Raw genomic sequence first — 17365 nt, 5'->3', positions numbered from 1 at the left:
AGCAGCCCGTGATCACTGTGACTAGAGAAAACCCCACGCAACAACGAAGATCCAGCAGAGTCAAAAATAAAATAAATAAAAATTTTTAAAAAGCAACTTAAACAGAATGTTTATAGAGAGTTCATGAAAGACAATATGTAAATGAACAACAAAACCATGAAAACATGTTGAACATCATGAATCATTAAGATTCATATCAAACACATGCTGAGATAGTGCTGAATATGCACTAAAATGGCTACAGTTTAAAAGACTAGCCATACCATGGATTGGAGATCATGATATAAGTGGAATAGGTATACATTACTAGTAGAAAAGAAAAAAGCACTACAGAGAACTACCATCCTGCTATTTCATTCTCAGATACATGCCAAAGACAATTGAAAACATACAAATGTTCATACAAAAACTTATTGCAAACATGCATGGAAGATTTGTTGTTAATAGTCAAAACTAGGGGAAAAATCCAAATGCCCATTGACAGGTAAATGGATTTTAATTTTGAAATTATGGTATATCTTTTCAATGGAGTACTACTCAGCAATTAAAAGGTAATTGGCTATTGATATACACAACAAAATGGATTAATCTCAAAAGGGTGATGTTAAGTAAAGAAAGCCAGACCTTCCCAAAAAGTCCATCATGTCACACTGTACTTACATGAAATTCTATGATATGCAAACAGATCTATAGTGACAGAAGCAGGCCAGTGCTTGCCTGAGCATGGGGGTGGAGAAAGAGAAGGATGATAAAGCAGCATAAGGAATGTTGGAGTGATGGAAATATTTATTACCTTAACTGTGATGATGGTTTAACAGGTATATACATATGTCAAACTTTATCAAACTGTATACTTTAAACATTTGCAATTATTGTACTTCAATTATGTCTCCATAAAGCAGTTTAAACAATTATATGGCCCACAAAGCACATCTTCCAGCCAGAGAGGCCTGGCTGTGGCCCAGTAGTTTAAATTCTCAGAACATGATAAAAGTCAGAAGGACACTGAGATAATTAGGATTTTGTCACAGAGTGATCCAAGTTGGGATACCTCCGAGAAGCAGGTGGGAAAAGAGGGATCTCCTCTTCCTCATCTCCATAGGTAACAAGAAAAATTAGCCTCCTAAAAAACTATTTGCTCTGGCTCATTCCCTCGACCCACTTTGTCCTGAGCCACTGAACCTTAATCAGCACCGGGTGCTGCGAAGTCAGGGGGATTTCTCAAGTACAGGACTTAGTCCTTAGGATTCTAGAAGACTATATCTGGGCCCCTGCTGTTATTAAGCATTGCCTTTGAGTTTGTTAGTGGTGGCTGACAAAATCAGCTAGAGTCACATTTCAGGGACTCCCTCGGTTTAAAAGATAAAGGAAACTCCCTGAGGAATTTTCTAGCCAGCCCCAGAATAACAAGAGGACTTTATCACATCTGGGAAAGAAAGAAAATTGCTCTAATCACATCTTTTGAATTTTTTATGCCAGAGCCTACTTAGAGGTCTTTGCATCTGCTGTTTCTGCCTGGCAGGTCTAGTTTCTCAGCTCAGGGGTCCCATGAAGGCAGAGCTGATTGCTGAACAGAAACCGAGGAACCGTTAATGCCAGGGAGAATCTGCCTCCCCCTGATAGAAGCACCGCAGCAGAGCAAGGCAAACCAGTCTCCAGCCTTCCTGCAATGTGCTTCAGCCCTGGCACAGAAAACGCCAGCTGCAGAGATGTTGATCCTTCCTCCACTAACAGAAGCAGTACCAGCTGGGAAAACAAGAGGACTTAATCTCTTCTCTGTCCTTGGCAGCCAGATCAGCAGGTACCTCAGATAAGGGTCCTCATGTGACATTGTTCCTGTTTGCCTCAAGAAATCCTTTGTCTCCAGAAAACGCAACTCATTGCCTCTGAAGTAGGATAAGTCATTAACCTCTCACTTCGTCATTTTCCCCATCATTTTCACATTCATTTATTCAATAAATGGTTAATAGATACCTACTTTGTACAGGTCACTCAGGAATGATTGGTAGGGAACAAAATTAAAATCTAGATCTGCTAGGAATAGAAACAATGATTTCTTTACATCATTAAGATTATAACCTGCCATCGTTGAAACACTTTCATGCACCAGCTGTGTTACAGACATGATTTGCTCCCTCATAACACAAGACAGATATTATAATAAGCATTTTACAGTTGGCAAAACAAAGGTTAAGGAATTCATTGAAACTCCCAGTTTAATAATTTGACACAAATTTAGAAATATCTCAAATCCATGCAGTTTCCACTCTATCAGGCACCTCTGTTGGTTACTCAGTCTTTTTCAAGTGATTTTTATATGGTGATGCTTCCTGATTTATAGCACTTCTGTAAACAAGCTCATGTTATTTTCTCTAGGACATTTATTGGGGCACTAAAACAGTAAGGTGACATCTGGCTCTACAGGTCTTCAGGGAATTCCCGTGGTCCATTTTTAGGTTCTCAGCCTTTAGGTTCAGAACTCAATTTTATCCTTCATCAGAAAATAATGTTCTAAGTGCACAGGAATCTGATGAATGAGTAAGCATTCTAACTCATTATTTAAAACGCTAAGTAGACCCAAAAAAACAGAGAGGAATGTTGACTATACTGACTCATCCACTCCACAAACATTTATTGTATACTAGGTGCCAGAGTGGTTCTAGACAGTGGGGATAAAACAAAAAATATGAGCAGCAAAGGGACTGCTGGTGATTACAGTGTCGGTCCTGATGGTTCGGGTTGCTCCTTGGGAGGAAAACAGTCACACAGGCCACAGGACATTTAGCTTGGACCAGGTAGAGTTTGAGATGTCTAACAGTTGAGAGCCAATTGTTTAATTTTCAGTTATTTTGTGAGCTGATTGATGTCAGTTGGTAGCTAAAAATCAACCATGATCAGTGTATTTATGTCATGGAAATTGGCAGACTCCACATTGGAGCACGTCTTTCCTCTCCCCATGAGAGCTGGTTGGTAAAGATTTACGGGCGTTGTCACTGAGTAGAGGAGCAGAGGATGGATACACAGACCAGACAGAGGCTGTGGCTTCCTAGCTTTCTAGAGCCTATAGTGAAGTTTCCAGGTTAATAGAATACAGATGGTAATAAAAGTCTTGGGATAAATACACTAGCCCAGGGCAGAGTGATGATAGCAGAAGACTGAGAAAAGAGGTTAAAACACACACACACACACACACACAACAACAGGGGGTGGTTAGCGGAGGAGAAAGGGAAAAACAAGGGCGAGGCAAAGAGATTTGAACACATTGGTTTGAAATATCAGGAAGGAATTTTACAAAGGAAAGTGTAATAAGGCATTTCCAGAAGGAAGAGTTTCACTTTGCTCTGTTAATCTTTTAAAATTATTGTTTAGTTTAGAAAGTGTCCAGGAATTTTGGTGCCTGGGATGAGATGAATCACTGATACACCTGGACAAAGCACTTTCAAAGAGTAACGGGGAACAAAGTTAGATGCATAAAAGTCAAAAGTTGATGGGGTTGGAAGCACAAATAGCAAGGGTAACGAACCAGAGAGTTCAAGTCTGATGAGAAGCCCTTCCCTCCCGGAAAGGGGAGAGCTGGATAATCTTCTTCCAAGACACTGCTTGGACCCTCGTTCCCTTTTCTTCATGTAGAAACTACCCTCTGTTAGCACATTCCATCTTTACATGGAGAATGCAGAAAGCACCAACGTTAGCTCTGCTAAGCAACCATACTCTCCTGAGGTGGATGAGGCCCAAATCATTGAACCTGGAAGTTCAACTGTTTATCATTTCAGTTCAGTTCAGGTCTGTCGCTCAGTCGTGTCCGACTCTTTGCGACCCCATGAATCACAGCACGTTTATCATTTAGGGTAGGTTTCTCTACAGATGGCTAATTTCATTTCCTGCATGTTGACTTTTTCCTAGCTCTTGGCTTGGAAAGGAATCTAAATTTCATGCTTAGGGAGTACCTTGCCATTTCCCATGAACATATACTCCAAGAGAGAATATTTCCTCTGCTCATTTTTAACTCATAAAAGATGCATCAGGCTTGGGGCAGGGAGGAAGAAGAGTATGAAACTTACATGGTCTGTCTAGCAGTAGCCATCCCACCACCTCCTCAGAGAAACTGCCTCATCTCTGTGCACACCAGGAGGAATGGTCCTCTCTGCACCACAATACTCCACTAGCCAGGTCTCAGCTGATGGGGCTAGAGTTGGACAAACACTCAAAATCTGCACAAAGACAGTACCTGGCTGGTTCAAAAAAACAAACTGCAATAACAAGATTCCCTCTATCTAAAACTTCCTTCTAGGACTCTTAGCTTGCAGGAGCTAGAAACTTTCTTCTAGGACCCTTACAGTTGGAGGAGCACGCACTGGAAAAGCAAGTGAAAATAGAGAGGGCTAAGAGCAGGCAGAGGAAATTAGAGACGCAAGATGATAGAGATTAAGACCCTATTTTCACTGTCCCCAAATAATTCTTAGAGTGGGGAAAAGAAAAGAGAAACTTGTGTTAAGGGTTCATTGCAAATTGGAGAAAAGCAGAATTAGAAACAGCAACTTAAGTCATAGTTTGGGGGTAGAGCATTTCTGCCATAATCGAAGGGCAGCCTGATTTTCTGTCAGCAAACCAAGGGCAACTTGGACTCCCATAGATGACCACAGGGTGCTTGCAGCTTACCTCTGTTTCTAATCCTTGGTTCATCACTATAGGCAATGTTCATATTTTAGCCCATTTGAAAGGCTGGTTTCTCTCTCTGCTACAGAGCCATAGTCTGTCCACAACCTCTGGGTTGTAACTAGAGGGATATACTGATTTGGTCTGGATAATTCCTATAAAATGTAAAAATATTTTTCTTCATTGAGAATTCCAAACCAAGTCACAAGAATAATGTACAGACCAGAGGCACTCAGATTAGCATTTGATAAATGGGAGCTAAGTGGGGTGCAAGAATTCTCTTATATAATCCTCAAAAAGTACCATGGAACACCTACTATTATTATTATTTACACTTTAAGATGAAATTAAGGCTTAATGATGCAAATTCACTTCCCAAGGTCACCAGCCAAAGGTAACAGATAAGACCCAGTTCTATTTCTGTGGTCTTCATCATTACATCAGTTCAGTTAAGTTCAGTTCAGTCGCTCAGTCATGTCCAACTCTCCGCGACCCCATGAATCACAGCACACCAGGCCTCCCTGTCCATCACCAACTCCCGGAGTTCACTCAGACTCAAGTCCACAGAGTCGGTGATGCCATCCAGCCATCTCATCCTCGGTCGTACCCTTCTCATCCCGCCCCCAACCTTTCCCAGCATCAGAGTCTTTTCCAGTGAGTCAACTCGTCGCATGAGGTGGCCAAAGTATTGCAGTTTCAGCTTTAGCATCAGTCCTTCCAATGAACACCCAGGATCGATCTCCCTTAGAATGGACTGGTTGGATCTCCTTGTAGTCCAAGGGACTCTCAAGAGTCTTCTCCAACACAACAGTTCAAAAGCATCAATTCTTCGGCGATCAGCTTTCTTCACAGTCCAACTCTCACATCCATACATGACCACGGGAAAAACCACAGCCTTGACTAGACGGACCTTGGTTGGCAAAGTAATGTCTCTGCTTTTTAATATATTATCAAGGTTGGTCATAACTTTCCTTCCAAGGAGCAAGCGTCTTTTAATTTCCTGGCTGCAATCAGCATCTGCAGTGATTTTGGAGCCCCCAAAAATAAAGTCTGACACTGTTTCCACTGTTTCCCCATCTATTTCCCATGAAGTGATGGGACCAGATGCCATGATCTTTGTTTTCTGAATGTTGAGCTTCAAGCCAACCTTTTCACTCTCCTCTTTCACTTTCATCAAGAGGCTTTTGAGTTCCTCTTCACTTTCTGCCATAAGGGTAGTGTCATCAGCATATTTGAGATTATTGATATTTCTCCCAGCAATCTTGATTCCAGCTTGTACTTCTTCCAGCCCAGCATTCCTCATGATGTACTCTGCATATAAGTTAAATAAGCAAGGTGACAATATACAGCCTTGACGCACTCCTTTTACTATTTGGAACCAGTCTGTTGTTCCATGTACAGTTCTGACTATTGCTTCCTGACCTGCATACAGGTTTCTCAAGAGGCAGGTCAGGTGGTCTGGTATTCCCATCTCTTTCAGAATGTTCCACAGTTTATTGTGATCCACACAGTCAAAGGCTTTGGCATAGTCAATTAAGCAGAAATAGATGCTCTTCTGGAACTCTCTTGCTTTCTCCATGATCCAGCGGATGTTGGCAATTTGATCTCTGGTGTCTCTGCCTTTTCTAAAACCTGCTTGAACATCTGGGAGTTCACGGTTCACATATTGCTGATGCCTGGCTTGGAGAATTTTGAGCATCACTTTGGTAGCGTGTGAGATGAGTGCAATTGTGCGGTACTTTGAGCATTCTTTGGCATTGCCTTTCTTTGGGATTGGAATGAAGACTGACCTTTTCGAGTCCTGTGGCCACTGCTGAGTTTTCCAAATTTGCTGGCATATTGAGTACAGCACTTTCACAGCATCATCTTTCAAGACTTGTAATAGCTCAACTGGAATTCCATCACCTCCACTAGCTTTGTTCGTAGTGATGCTTTCTAAGGCCCACTTGACTTCACATTCCAAGATGTCTGGCTCTAGCTCAGTGGTCACGTTATCGTGACTATCTTGGTCGTGAAGATTTTTTTTGTACAGTTTTTCTGTGTATTCTTGCCACCTCTTCTTAATATCTTCTGCTTCTGTTAGGTCCATACCATTTCTGTCCTTTATTGAGCCCATCTTTGCACGAAATGTTCCCTTGGAATCTCTAATTTCCTTGAAAAGATCTCTTGTTTTTCCTATTCTGTTGTTTTCCTCTATTTCTTTGCACTGATCACTGAGGAAGGCTTTCTTATCTCTCCTTGCTATTCTTTGGAACTCTGCATTCAGATGCTTATATCTTTCCTTTTCTCCTTTGCTTTTCGCCTCTCTTCTTTTCACAGCTATTTGTAAGGCCTCCTCAGACAGCCATTTCGCTCTTCTGCATTTCTTTTCCATGGGGATGGTCTTGGTCCCTGTCTCCTGTACAATGTCACGAACCTCCGTCCATAGTTCATCAGGCACTCTATCAATCAGATCTAGTCCCTTAAATCTATTTCTCACTTCCACTGTATAATCATAAGGGATTTGATTTAGGTCATATCTGAATGGTCCAGTGGTTTTCCCTACTTTCTTCAATTTAAGTCTGAATTTGGCAATAAGGAGTTCATGATCTGAGCCACAGTCAGCTCCTGGTCTTGTTTTTGCTAACTGTATAGAGCTTCTCCATCTTTGGCTGCAAAGAATATAATCAATCTGATTTCGGTGTTGACCATCTGGTGATGTCCATGTGTAGAGTCTTCTCTTGTGTTGTTGGAAGAGGGTGTTTGCTATGACCAGTGCGTTCTCTTGGCAAAACTCTATTAGCCTTTGCCCTGCTTCATTCCGTGCTCCAAGGCCAAATTTGTCTGTTACTCCAGGTGTTTCTTGACTTCCGACTTTTGCATTCCAGTCCCCTATAATGAAAAGGACATCTTTTTTGGGTGTTCGTTCTAGAAGGTCTTGTAGGTCTTCATAGAACCGTTCAACTTCGGCATCAAGGAGAGGCATAATACAGAAGATCCCCCCTCCCACCCGAACTGATCCAGACTGCTAGCAAGAGCAAGGCCAGCAATAGTTAAAGTTACACATTCACCAGTCACAGTCTTAGTAGTTATGGGCTTTGGGGAGAACAGTTGCAAAGAAAAACCTGGAAAAGCCTGGATTTAATTAAGTAAAAGATAATATATGAGTAGATAATTTTTTTATAACACAGGGGTCTCAGGTAATATCTTCCACATATATACATAAAAACATATGACTCTGAGTGTGTATGTATGTGTGAATATACATTCAGACCTATTAATGCAAAAATAGAGAAATTCACAGGTCTTATAACAATTATTGTCAGGAACAATGAGCTGGTCCTACTTAATTAGCAGTAATTGAATCAGGTAAGATGGTAGTGTTTTCTTTGGCAAACAGAGATGTTGGAAACTTAATTAGCAAGAAAATCTCTCAAGTTGTGGGTCATACCTCCTCTCTCCAGACAAGGGCTCCACAAAAACAGTTTGTGCAGTGATGAAAATCTGGAGTTAAATAATGAAGCAGGTCTCCAGTCCTTGGGAGAGAAGCAGGGCAGCCTTTGCAAGTATCACTTAGCGTTGACTGGAGGGAGGGAAGAGGAAAAATATAAGCGTTCCATTCACACTCCAGATGTTCCCAGTAAACAACCACTTTCAAGAAAGCTCAGCTTGTGTGGTCAGTAATCATTCTTGAGATTGAGGGCTCGGCAGCTACAGAAGAAAACTCTTAGAAGAGGCAGGGTTGTTGCTGTGATAGGCCATTACACCACGGATGTGCCCCATCCAGGAGGAGGTTGGGGTCTTATAGAGAGATGGTGACCCCTCGGGGGCAGGAGCAACAACGAGGGATTAGCAGCCAACACTCACAGAGGCTGGTGTTGGGTCGCTGCTGTAGTCAAAGAAGTGCAGACAGGCACAGGGAAAAGCCAGGAAATTGTTTTCATACTCAGCTTACTGCTGTAGCCGCTCTCAGCTGGTATATTAAATTCATTACAGGATGGGGTATCTCATTTGGTACAAACAATGGCCCAATAAGACAGAAAGGGCAGACATCATTTCTCTTCAAAAACTGAATCCTATTTTATAGAAAAGGAAATATGCCCAGATAGATGGAATAACTAGCCAAAGACAACCAATGAGTTTTGAGAAGACTTGGAACTAGAATCTCAGTTCTTTGTCCATTTCTGCTACATCTCTCTGTATCTTGCCCCTCTCGTGGTGTAAGGGGAGAAAAAAGTGGTGATATATAGTGCCAGGTTGTAGAGCAAACACATGGGAAACAGGGAAAGTGGAGGAAAATTGAGCTGGACTTGCTAGGAAGGCTTGCTGAGGGAGTCACAACTGGCCTGGATTTAGATGGATGGTGAGAGTCTGAGAGCTTCTCAGACTCAGGTAGTCCAGAGACTAGAATAATCCTGGGTACATCCGGGGTATGGCATGTGGATCATTCTGGAGAAGGGCTAGATGTGCAGAAGCATCATTCAGCTGTGTGTATGTGCTGGGAAGAGTGGTGTAGCTTGTCTTTCCTCTCACTTATCTATGTACCGACAGCATGCCCTTTTCTAGCTTCTAAATTCAGCTGTAGTTTCAGGTTGCATTAACTCCTGAATAATTGGTCCTACATGGTGGAGAGTTGCATGAAATTGCTTTCCTCCACCAGATGAAGAGGAATAAAGCTCTTTCAACTCAAGATGCAGATGCTATGGAGCAATGGTAGGATTTTATAGAAATAAGATGGTGTAAAATAGGACAGTGTATCAAAAATGCCCCATTCTTGCCTCAAACACTCCTACCTTAGAGGTTCCCAAGAGTCTCACAGGAAAAGACAAAGGGAAACCAATTACTACTTTCTTGTTCCTAAGACCTGGGCCACAAACTCTAAATGCAGCATGTTTTAAGAAACCTGAATGATACCTGTGACTTAGCCTAGATATTTATGAAGCCTCTCTATCAACCTTTCCTGTAAGCACCAGTGAAATCACAGGATATAATGGCTCAGTCTATTTTATGAAAATATAGAAAACTACAAGAATGCATACAAAAGAAAACTTTTTGCTGAGGGTCAGCCACCTCACAGCAGCACAATGACCCCAATAATTAACCAAGGAAGTTCAACCAAACTGTGTTCTAGAATCTGAACTGTCAGACCACTTTCTCTCCTTCTTTGAAGAGAAGTCGGGACAGGGGTATCAAAGGGAAGTTTCTGTCAATGAGAAACCACTAGGCTAAGCTAAGACACCAGGTGATTATAATAGTTCACAACATGCAGATCAGAAAACAAACCCAAGTGGACAGCCTGGATTCATGTTAGAAAGCCAAAGGGACCCTGGCATGGTAAGTTTTGATGGGGAAGGAAGCGTTAGAGGAAAGAAGTGGATCACGGGGCCTGGTATTGGGTGCTAGGAGTTTCTGCACAGATATTCTGCCTCTCCCAACTTTCATCCTTCTACCTATACCTTTTTTCATCTTTATTTTGGGGAATGGGTCTTGTAGTGAGTTGAAATGGTGACTCTCCATAAGATATAACCACACAGAATGTGTGAATGTGACAGGTTTCTTAGCTGGAAAAGGGATCTTTGCAGATATAATTAAGGATCTTTGGATGAGATTAATCACCCTAATCAGATGGACCCTAAATCCAATGACAAGTGTCCTTCTGAGACAGAAGGGAGAACACACAAACGAGTCATGCAAAGATGGAGGAAGAGACGGGTGAGATACAGGTACAAGCCATAGAATGCGAAGAATTGCCAGCAGGCAGCAGAATCCAAGAGAGAGCCAGGTGATAAAGTTCTCTTCAGGGTTTCCAGAAAGAGCCCAAACTTTGCCACACTCTGATTTTGAACTTCTGGCCCTAGAACCGTGCGGGAATCCATTTCCATTGTCCTCGGTTCCCTGGTGTATGATAATCAGTTAGAGCAGCCCTAAGGAGAGGAATACAGCCAGTTGGGTGATGTTCTGCGGGAATAGCCTTAGTAACAATGGTGTGGGTGGATGAATGAACCACCAGGATGCTACTTGCTCAGGTACCCCAGACATCGGAAAACAAGCTTACCAACCAGCACTGTAACCTACACCAAAATCTGGGGGCTTCCATAGTTCCTCTGGGGCCAGACACCCCACACACAAGCTTCTGACTTTGGCCCCCAGGCAGCCCTGGGGCTCCAAAATATCCCATTAAACCCAGCTCAAGCACTTCTCAGGGCCCCTGGGAAATATACTCAAATGACAGAGATGTTCTCCTTTTCGGCAAAGGTCTTTCATCAAGCAATGCTGAGCGTATTTTCCATCATTCTCATATCACAATGAAGAGACAAACCCTGTTAGTGTGTGTTCGCTGAGCAAGAAAAAAAAAAAAAAGGCAGATGTAAAATGCAGCAGCTTGGTACACCCAGGGACTAGCTGGGGCTTGGAGCGTCCATGAATCTTAGCAGTAGCCAGCGAAGTGTAATTCAATCTTTTTAACTTCATGATATATGTTCATGTCATTGGCTTTAAGATAAGGAAAAGACTTTAGTGAAAAATGAAACTTCTGATGAATAACTTGGAGGACGTTGAATAATATACAAATATTTCTTTCTTCACAGTCAGAGAGATGCCAAATCCTGCTGAATTTTCAGCCCTATCACTGCCATTCTTTTCTAAGGAGAACAATTTGGGAGGAGGAAAGAAAAGAAACCTTGGCATTTGGGGAAGAGGGAGGGCGGAGGGGGAGGGGAGAGGCCAGGAGAAAGAAGGGGAGGGAAAAAAGCTCAGCATGCCATAATTGAAAGATCCTAAAAGATGCAGGAAAATTGGCACATTGTTGATAATAACCATAATAACAAAGTTAATGATAGGCTCCTGGAAAGCCCTCGCTTGGTCTCAGATTTTTTATAAAGAGAAGGAGTTGTTCAGCTGGCAGGCAGGGCTGTTATTAGAAACACAGCATTCATCCTCCAAAAGCCCACCGGCCTCCTCACTGGCAGGGCCGCTTGTCTCCTTCACTGTCCCAGCCCTCGGTTTGCCTCTACAAAATTATTGCTATCTTGGTTCTTTTCTGAGACTGGACAAAAGAACAGGTGGGTGTGGGTTAGAGGCTGTCTTTTCTAATTGTTTTCCATTGTTTCCTACACTTGGGAGGAGAGATAGCACTGGGTTGACGAATGGGCTGCAGCAGGGGCCCGATGGCCGAGGGGACTGAGGAACACTCCTTAGGGGGTCTGAGTCTCCCTGTACTGCTTCTACCTTAGCAAGGAGCCCCTTGCACCCTGACAAGCAGGTGTCCTCAGTTCAGTTGCTCAGTTGTGTCCGACTCTTTGCAACCCCATGGACTGCATGAAGCACACCATCTCCGTCCATAGCCAACTCCCAAAGTTTACTCAAACTAATGTCCATTGAGTCGGTGATGCCATCCAACCATCTCATCCTCTGTCGTCCTTTTCTCCTCCTGCCTTCAATCTTTCCTAGCATCAGAGTCTTTTCCAGTGAGTCAGTTCTTCGCATCAGGTGGCCAAAGTATTGGAGTTTCAGCTTCAGCATCAGTCCTTCCAATGAATAGTCAGGACTGATTTCCTTTAGGATGGACTGGTTGGATCTCCTTACAGTCCAAGAGACTCTCAAGAGTGTTCTCCAACACCACAGTTCAAAAGCATCAATTCTTCAGTTTTCAGCTTTCTTTATAGTCCAACTCTCACATCCATACATGACTACTGGAAAAACCATAGCCTTGAATAGATGGACCTTTGTTGGCAAAGTAATGCCTCTGCTTTTTAATATGCTGTTTAGATTGGTCATAATTTTTCTTCCAAGGAGTAAGCGTCTTTTAATTTCATGGCTGCAGTCACCATCTGCAGTGATTTTGGAGCCCAAGAAAATAAAGTCTGTCACTGTTTTCACAGTTTCCCCATCTATTTGCCATGAAGTGATGGGACAAGATGCCATGTGTCCTAGAAAAGCACAGAAGGGTGAGGGCAGCAGGTATGCTCATTTAGGCCCAAACGGTCATACTCTAGATGTTTCCTATTTCCTTTTCTTCATAAGACAAAGGAGAAAATTGAGACTTGGGAAGATAAGCATCTCACCGAAGACCACACAGGGAAGAAAGGCAGAAGCTGGAATTGAACCAACACGTAAGCCCTTCAAAGGCTAAATCCTTCTGATAGCATCATGAGTCTGCCCCCAAATGTGGAGGCAATGCCCTAGCCATGTCTGTGGTGGGACACGCTCTCTGAATTCTGAGAGCTCAGAATTCAGAAATCCACTAGATTTGGAAAACCATTATAAACATTTGATGTGACTTTCAATTCATTTTAACAAAGGGAAGTTATGTGATACACTGATAAATGCTCATAAAAAACATATACTATAAATGAAAAATTGTTTAAAGAGTAGTCTATCTTCCAAAGCTGCTGGCGCTAGTTTGAATGTGCTTACCTTCCATTTGATGTCTCCCGTGGGTGACTGCATCCAGGTCCATGGCTTCTATAGCTTCAGTTCTGAACCTCTAGCTGTCACCTTTGTATCAGATGGTCAAGTGGGAGGCTAAATCTCAAGGAAGAAATTTGCTCCAAGTTTCCCTTCTTTTCAAAATGTCTTCTAGTACTAGGCAATGCCTCCCTCAAGCTGAGTTCTTCACCTCACAGTTCACGCAGAATCATAGCCACTTAAAACCTTAACTGGTGTTGTTTGGTTCCAACATTTGTTAACAACGGCAAATTACTTATAGATGGGATGGTGCCAGCAAAATTGCTCAACAAAAAAGTTTTTTTACTTTTGTGAAAGGAATAAGACAAAAGAGTATCACAGAGCAACATAAGAGCCCATTTCTTTTGCCAAGAATCTTGAGTAATGATTTCCTGTACCTTTTTAATACTCATTGTGAAAGACCTAAGTAATTAGTTTCTGTTTCCATTTATAAAGACTAATAAACCATTCTCTTGTAGATATTATGCTGCCACAAGTCTCTTGAAATTATTGTGCATCTTTGACCTATAAATGTTCTTACTTTAACTATGCTTAATAATCAGTATTGCAGAACAATCTCATGATTTTTTTTAAAAGTGTATTTAAAAGGACTCTAATGAAATACCTGAAATCTACTAGATCTTGAAAACCACTATAAACATGTACCGTGATTTTCACTTTCCTCTTTATTTTTTTAAGTTATGAAGTGAACATACACTCATCAAAAACATTTGGAGTTCATATAGAAAATACAACCTATCCTGTGCAAATAAGGTCAATGTTTTTCTAAACTTCTGACTTTGTTATTTCCTAGTTGTTTTTCTAGCCAGTTTCCTACCATTCCCCCATTCCCACTCATCCTCCTGTTCTACTACTTCCTCAACTTTTAGAGCTCTTATCACTTTGCTAGAGAAAGGAAAATGCTAGATAGAGAAAAATGTGAGCAAATGCCAACATATTTAATGCCTAGTGTAAATGTCATTTACTTTGCTAATTCCGTCTCAGTTTTTACCACCATCCCTCCTCCAGATGGAAGGATTACCCCTCTCCATCACTCTATTAACTCTCTCTAAATTATCAGAGCATTTTGTCCCATGAGAAAGTGCTATAGAAAATTACAAGAATATAAGGAGACATGGGTTTGGAGACCTGCCGTATTTCTGTTAGCACCCATGGAAGCAATAGTTGCCTCTTTCAAAGGGATGCATTTGAAGGGAAGGTATGAAGCCTGCCCGTTGTTAAAAAGCCTACCAAGATCTGAGTTCCACTGGACTTGGAGCTTTTCCTCCCCCTACCTGCCCTCCCTATCGCCTGAATGAGGCTCTGACTTGATCAGTAGGCAACCAACATGCTACTAATTAGGAGGCATGAGGCGTAGCAGAGGATGATTAGCTCTTGATGAGCACATGCTGCCTAGAGATGTCTTGTTACCATTATAAATAGATTAGAAATCTGGGGAGCATCTGTATTCTCCCCTCACAGAGGAGAATCTGAAATTGACAGGTTGAAATAAGAATGTGTCAAGGAGAGCTTTGTAATTGACAAAGATTAACTTTATTTCTCTCACCTCATCTCTCTCTTCTTCTTCTCTTGGCACCCCACCCTCAGAATATCCCAGCTGCCAATGGAAGAAGCCCAGCAATTCTCTAATTCAACCGTAAGATTTTGGAAGGTCAGTGTAAGAAAACCATTCTGGTGTTCCAAGGACCAGGTGTGTTGTTTATGGAGACAATTATGTGCTTCCCAGGTGATTCTACCTGGAAACCAAGAAAGACAGATTAGTGACAAGAAAAACAATTCTGTTCTGTCTCTGTTGCCTCTGCATGGCCTCCTTTCTCTTCATATCCACCATGCTTGAACACACTCTTAACGGCAGCCAGTCCTGGACCATGGGCAGTGACAACCCTGCAACTTAAAAAAAAAAAAAAATTCACAACGTGGAAGTTGTAAATTAAGTTTTATTTGGGGTAAAATGAGGATGTTAGCCTGGGAGACAGCATCTCAGATAACTCTGAGAAACTTCTCCGAAGAGAAAGGGGAAGGTTAGTATATACTTTGACAAAGGAGGAGGACATGCACTCAAGCACACATTTTTTTTTGCAGGGGTTGTCTGCTCGTCACAAGGATCAGTCATAACCATGAAGGATTTTAGTGCTTTTCTAGATATGAGGCAATATAAAAATTGGGCTCACAAAATCAGCTCCTGAAAATATCTAACTATTTGAAGACCTGTTCTGCCAGGTTTTCCCAGAGCACAGACAACCTCATTTCTGCTCTCCATCCTGAACTCCTATTCAGGGGGTCTTGTAGGTCAGCAGCTACAGCAGCACAAGATTTAATCCTTGTAGAGGTAAATAGCAAGCACCCAGGGCAAGTGCCAATTAATAGCCGAGAACCCTTTGCAAAAGAGAATATGCAAGAAAAGACCCTGTTTTGTAAGAAGAGGCTTCTAGGAGAGGCTTCCGGAGGAGCAGTAGAGCTTTCTTGGTGCGGCGAAATCCCTGGAGTCCAGCAGCCTTCAGCACATGGGGCGCTCTGCCACAGATATTTCAGCGCAAGTTTCTATTCTTCACGGACTGGACTACATGCTTTCTCAGGAGCAAATCACTGGAGGCCCCACTTTCTCTAGCTCATTTCCAATGGTTGCAAACAGCGCCATTCCCCAGAGACTAAGCCATAATGACAGATGGCATGTGTGCCTGTCATGATCTATTCTCTTCCGTCTTTGCTGACATTTTGGGAAGAATCTGTGTCTTGTGCTCACTCTCTGAAAGAGCTCTTCTTAAGCTGCGACCAGAATCAAAGGCAAGAAATCATTTCTTTGGTATATAAAAGGTATGTTTTTCACAGATAATTGTTTTATCTGATTATTTTTCAACGCATGGAGATAAACTCAATCAGTGACCCTCAGAGAGGCTTCGAGGGACATCAGGACCTGGAAATGTAGATCACAAAAGCTTTGTATGAGAAGAGAATGCAAATACGAAGCAAGCTATGTTATAAAGGTTGGAGTCAAAACCATAAACAAGCATGGCCAAACGCTTTATCTCCAGTAGCGTGGCTCTCTCCAGGGCATCACTGCATTCTGCAAGTCTAAGCATGGCTCAGGACCTGAAAACCTCCAGTTTTCCGTTTTATGAGGCACTTCTGGAAGCCCTGATTGGAAGTGTCCATTTCTTGTCCCCACCATATAGTCCAAGTAAAATTAGATCAGTTAAAGTAACGGCAATAACAAAGAGCAATAAAATAAGCAGTGACTTTAGGGATCAAGGTGTAAATAGTGGATTTTAACCAAAAGTCTCTTCCTTTCAGCTAGGGATGATGACATGTCAAATAATTCTGAATTCTTTCTCTAGCAGAATGGCTCTTGGCAAGAGACTGGTCATTAACTTTTATAACTTGAGGCCAGGAAGGACAGAGGAGAAGGATCTAGCACAATACAACTAGAGCTTCTCAGATTCAATTACTTTCTGCCAAGGTCCAGTTATTTCAGGTGGGTTTACTCCAATTTTTTTTTCCCTGATGGCTCAGTGGTAAAGAACCCCGCTGTCAAACAGGAGATGTAGGTTGGATCCCTGGGTCAGTAAGATCCCCTGGAGAAGGAAATGGTAACCCAATCCAGTATTCTTGCTGGAGAATCCTGTGGAGAGAGGAGCCTGGAGGGCTACAGTTCACGGGGTTTGTAAAGAGTCAGACATGACTTAACAACTCTGCATGACCACTCCAATTATTCTATTTGATCACTGTTCCAGCACTTCGAGGTAGATGTCATTATTGTCAATTTATAGATAGGGAAATGAGATTCCAATGATGTCAGTGTACCCCTCCAGGTCTGAGATAATTTAAAAGCAGTGCTGTTAAGTTTTTTTGAGATTTTGACTCTCTGAATAAATTGAACACTGGCAGAGACTCTCCTGTTTTGTATACAATGTCCCATTGGTTTCTCTTTGAATAAACTGATATTTCATAATGACAATATGGTCTGAAAACACAGAGGCAAAGAGGAATTTAACCCTGCTACTGTAGAGTTAATGGTAAACAAGCTAAGCTTACGGATCTGGTGATGCAGGTACTTTGGGAGGTAATTGTTGGGCTACATCTGGTCCCCTTTGACATTGGACCGGACAAGAGAATTTGGCAGGATCTGGTATGTGTGTTAGGATGAGGCATTCTCATTGCTTATGTTTGCTCTCTGGCCATCTGAACAAAGCCAAATGCTTTGAAAGGCAAGCAGCAGGGTGTGTGAAGCTGGAGCCTGGCAGCTGTCTGTTGAGCAGCCTTCCTT

The sequence above is a fragment of the Moschus berezovskii genome, chromosome 12 (genome assembly GCF_049115385.1).
Source record: "Moschus berezovskii isolate FMDL1 chromosome 12, NW_MosBer_1.0, whole genome shotgun sequence".
Classification (NCBI taxonomy): Eukaryota; Metazoa; Chordata; class Mammalia; order Artiodactyla; family Moschidae; genus Moschus; species Moschus berezovskii.
Note: the sequence above shows the minus strand (reverse complement) of the source record.